Here is a 5,242-nt window from a genome sequence, read left to right as displayed (position 1 = left end):
TTATTTACATTTTGTTTACATTGCACAACACTTACTGAGCTTTTTTTTAGAATTGTTAATAATAGCTTTCTGTAAATAACTTGTCAAACATGTCAGTTGTATTTATTTCTGTTGTTAAAGGATTTCGGCTATGTGAAATACTGACCAGCTATTCACAATTAAATTTTTCTGTACATGTATTGCTGTAATGATGTTATGTTCCTAAATAAAAGAAAAAAAATGAGTTTAACTTGGACGCATAATTTAGGATGACATTTGCGCTGTCCCCAAAAATAAAAAATAAAAGTAATCCTGCTGACATCATTTCGAGAGGAATTGCACCACAACAGCTAGGCGACAGTAAGCTATGGCGGACAGGTCTTTGCTGGTTCCATCAGCCACCATCAGCATGGCCTGATGAAGTATGCAGATGAATCAGCTGACGCACCAGAGAAACGTGTTCAACAGGTTTGCTTATTCACAACTACTTGGATTGTGAATGAGATAGCCCAACATTATTCTTCCTCATGGTCAAAACTGCAAATAGTTACGGCGTATGTGCTGAGATACATAAACAATCTTAGGTGGCACCCCACTGAGAGGCTTAACAGCAGGAGAACTTCGCACCTCATCGAAAGCAGTCATTCAGATGGTGCAACAGCAAGACTATTACAACGAAATTGAAGAATTACAACATGGCCGACCAATCCCCCCAAAAAAAGCAAACTGAACTCACTTCACCCCTTTCTGGATGAGGAATGGTTGTTAAGGGTGGATGGCAGATAGGAACAATCAAAAGTTTCTTACAGTCTGAAGCACCCCATGATTCTTCCTCCTCAGCATCATGCCACTAAATTAATAGTCATGAGCGAGCATCTTTCTTTGCTGCATGCAGGATCTCAGCTGTTGTTAGCAAGCCTCAGACAAAGGTACTGGATACCCAACGGAAGATCTGTAATGAGGTAAATAATCCACAACTGCCTTCCTTGCCACCGCTTGAAGGCAACCACTGCAACACAGCTCGTGGGGCAACTTCTGTCAGTGCGTGTAGAGCAAAGCACACCTTTCATTGATTGTGGTTCAAAAATGGCTCTGAGCACAATGGGACTCAACTGCTGTGGTCATAAGTCCCCTAGAACTTAGAACTACTTAAACCTAACTAACCTAAGGACAGCACACAACACCCAGCCATCACGAGGCAGAGAAAATCCCTGACCCCGCCGGGAATCGAACCCGGGCGTGGGAAGCGAGAACGCTACCGCACCACCACTAGATGCAGGCCCTTGATTGTGGGATTGACTATGGAAGACCACTAAACGTAAGGAATGGGGGAAAGAGGAGCAAAACTAGGACCAAGGTCTACATTGCTTTGTTCGTTGCCATGGCAACAAAGGCAGTACACATCGAGCTTGCCACTGATTTGTCCTCCCAAGCTTCTTCGAAGATTCAGTTCATGATGAAGCGTTTGCGCGAACGTGTCCAGTGACAATGGGAAGACGTTTGTGGGTGCAAGGAATGAGGTGGGTGAACTGCATAAACTGTTCAGCTGTCAGTTTCACACAACCCAAATCCAGAACTATGCATCGTCGAATGGTATCCACTGGCCTTTTATCCCACCTCATGCCCCGCATTTTAGTGGTCTGTGGGAAGCAGGCATAAAATCCGTCAAGACACATTTGAAGAGAGTCGTGGGAAACAGTGCTGACGTTTGAAGAACTATACACACTACTAACACAAATTGACGCATGTTTGAATTCCCAACGCATTACACAAATTCCTGACAACCCAGGTGAATTCTCATACCTTACTCCAGGCCATTTTCTTATTGGTGAACCCTTAACAAATATCCCAGAGCCAAGCTGGCTTTCAGAGCCCTCATCCAGGCTGTCAAGATGGCAGCTCATCTAGCAGTGCAAGAAGCACATTTGGAAACGGTGCTCAAGGGATTACCTATCACAACTGCAACAGAGAACTAAGTGGTCATCAACAAAGGACAATCTACAGCCAGTTACATTGGTGCTACTCAAGGAAGACAATTTGCCACCCCTCATGTGGCGGTCTGGGGTCATTGATGGTACACACCCTGGACCTGATAGTATGGTACGAGTTGTTTCAATGCGCACAGCAACGGGAACTTCAAAATGACCACTGTCAAAGATCTGTGTTGTTCCACAGGAAACAGACTCTAGTGCACGGCACTATCAAATTACTAACTGAAGTGTTTCTTTTGTTTGCAGTGGACAATTTCTTTAATCATTTTATTTCCTTTTTTGTTCGTGTAATATGTGCTGCATGTGATTATTTGTATTTAGTGTAATTTATATAAATTATATGGGCGGAATGTTATGTATCTCAATGTAGTCTACAAGTACAGTCTGCCTTTACCATCACATATATACTTTAATTTCAACCGCCCTTCCTTTGCAACGAGTGATACGCATTCGTTTGCACTATGGAAGGAGCGAGGCAGCACAGAATTTACCGCGCGTTTTGCGGCTGACTACACTATTATCCCTTTTTTATTTGTAACAACTTCTTTAGTAATGTCTATAAGCGTGGGCGACTCACTACCGGTGCAATTTTTTTTTCCTTTTGGAACGGTCCCTGTTATAAAAATACAAACACAGAGACCGAGTGGTCAGAGTGAACTGGCAGTGAACCTCGAATTCGGGAAAATATAGCGCTATGATCTTTACCTTTTTTTCCGAATACAAATACTAGATTACGTTTTTCATTTACACTTTATGGGCGGGCCTGGTAGTCTGGATGTAAAGAGTATTTATTTGGAAAACCCAATATTACAATTTCGACCATGTGGCTGTTATCGAGTGGAAACTATATCCCTGATTACAAACATCTTGTGTGTATTATACTCTATCAATTGCAATGTAAATATATTGCACTCATTGTAAAACCGCGTGGGGTAAATAATTCCACATTTGTTTGTTTCATGTGAAACGGAAGCTGGTGTCGTCGCATGGTATACTGTGGACCCAGGTATATTTGTTACTTCTTACTAGTCTGCTAGTTTTAATACACTGTATGAGTATTGCTCATACTCCACGTTATTTTCATTCACAACCGTTTTTATATTCTGGCATTTAATATAGGTCACCGAAATTTTCATTATCTTCTGCTAAAATGTAGGTACTGTTTTGTAGTATCTGTTTATATCATGTGAAACAGTTTGCTTAACTGCCGTCGCATTTTTATCATTTGCATACTCATCTACACCCGTAGTCTGCAAGGCACTGCGAAATGCATGGTACGCAGTGCCAAGGAGCAACACCATTCGAAGCAGAAATACGTACTTATTCGGTAACAAGATGTAACAAAGTTGAATACGAATACTGTCGAAGCCTGCTAACATGGAGTTCTTCATTAAATGCGCCAAAGTACAGAGAACAGATGCAAACAAAAGTAACGTAGAATACGAGTAGTGCACTCAGTGCATCTAAACAGAGCATTTCACACACAGATTCGTACGCAATTGCAGAACACCATACAGTTAAAGCGTCTTCTCTTTTATACCAAACAACAAATATGGAATCTTTTTCCCCACCGAAAACTACGGATGCAAGAAGAACGCAATCAGAAAAGAGCAACATATTCACAATGATTCATAGAGAGCAATACACATTAGGAGGCTTAATCAGAAGCGCAATGTGATGAAACGAACTTCTGCAAACTATGAAACGAAATTACGAAAACAAACTTGAAAGTCTAAAAATCAACCAATAAGAAAGCGAAATGATGGACTGATAAACTTGGAGCGTTTGTGGTGGCGTGGCAACGAACGAAGGTCGTATTAGCGGAAGTCCGTATATAATTACACGCCTGTGGTGAGTTGTACGCTACACCGAAAAACAGACCAGAGCGTTGCTACCAAATTTAAAGCTGTATATGCATGGACGACAGAAGACTGTGATATTGTTGCTCGTGAAAGAAGGAAATTAACATGTGTCCGGTATGGTCTAGTGGCTAGGATACCTGGCTCTCACCCAGGAGGCTCGGGTTCGATTCCCGGTACCGGAATAATATTTTTCGTAATGCGCTTTGCTTTTTATGTAAATGTATACTGTAGATGTAATGTACCAGTAGATAGAGGTCGAATATCAGTTCAGCTGCTTGCACTAGAATTGACCCTTCTCTCATAATTAAATTATAGACAAAGTTACTTTCCGTCTTTCCTAAATTCTGAGTAGTTCTACGGGCTTTAATTCCTAATATTGTTCTCCACATAAATGTAAAAAGAAACATTTAACGACTAAATCTCAGTTTTAACAAACAGACCAGAAACAAAACTAAAAGTAAGATCTACATCAAATTACAAAAAAGGTAAAAAATTCGCTTTTTGACATATCAAAGATCCCTTTGTAATGAAGCGATACATTTCTTTCAGTATTGTAAAAATAGTTTATATACGTTAAAAAGTATCAGAATGTAAATTTTAACCATTCAGAACGCAGAATTCCGGCGTTTGTCACGTCAGTCTTTCGTCGTTTTAATGCTTTTGAGACCGAAGCATTATGAGTTAAGGATGTATAAAATGTACATGAGACAGAAGTCAGCACACATCTGCAGAACCTCTGCTAACGCAATAAGACCTGCGTACTTCATGACACCAAACAGTATGCACGAAAAGGAACGCAGTTATCTTGTTAAAAGGATTAAGTTTACATTACCTAATAACAGAAGAAGATGAGTATTAGGAACATTTCGGACTGGCAACTGAGGGTCGCATGTTAATCCGAACCAGAAATGATAAATAAAACTAAAAATTTCTGATCAGAGCTGGTCGAAAAGAGAAGGAAGAATATACCGTCCATCAGATAGGAAGAGGACAGAAGCAATTATCGTCTTGGATAAAAAAGAAAGGTATGATGCACGGAGAATTTTCACATGACATAATTTGTTTTATTTTCCTTTCAGTCATTACTTTTTTTAATCAAGAAGAAGATAATTTAAGTCACATGAAAAAAAATTATATTTATCAACACTATTTTCAACATACAAGTTATACACTGAGGATAGCTTTTAACCCTTTCTAAGACCCAAAGAAGCGGACTTAATGATTTTAATCTGAATGACAATTTTACCAGCGCCTTTTCAACATAAAATGACAAGACTTACTTTGTTCACACATGGCAACAAGGACATTTTTTCTCCTTTTCTCTTATTTTCGTTTTAAAACGAAGTAGTATTATTATATATCCTTCGACACATTTCCAAGTTTATTTTTCGCATGGCAGAAAAAACACAC

At 39.8% G+C, this 5,242-nt stretch overlaps 1 non-coding gene across 1 annotated transcript; it reads left to right on the top strand.

The window, feature by feature from the left end:
• The first annotated feature begins 3,942 nt into the window (after nucleotides 1–3,942).
• Nucleotides 3,943–4,014, top strand: Trnae-cuc (transfer RNA glutamic acid (anticodon CUC)). Its single transcript has one exon. It is a non-coding gene; the product is annotated as a tRNA-Glu (tRNA).
• The last annotated feature ends 1,228 nt before the right edge of the window (nucleotides 4,015–5,242 follow it).

This window comes from Schistocerca nitens, chromosome 4 (assembly GCF_023898315.1).
Source record: "Schistocerca nitens isolate TAMUIC-IGC-003100 chromosome 4, iqSchNite1.1, whole genome shotgun sequence".
Taxonomy (NCBI): Eukaryota; Metazoa; Arthropoda; class Insecta; order Orthoptera; family Acrididae; genus Schistocerca; species Schistocerca nitens.
The sequence above is the reverse complement of the archived record's forward strand: the minus strand, read 5'-3'. Positions and strand labels throughout refer to the sequence as shown.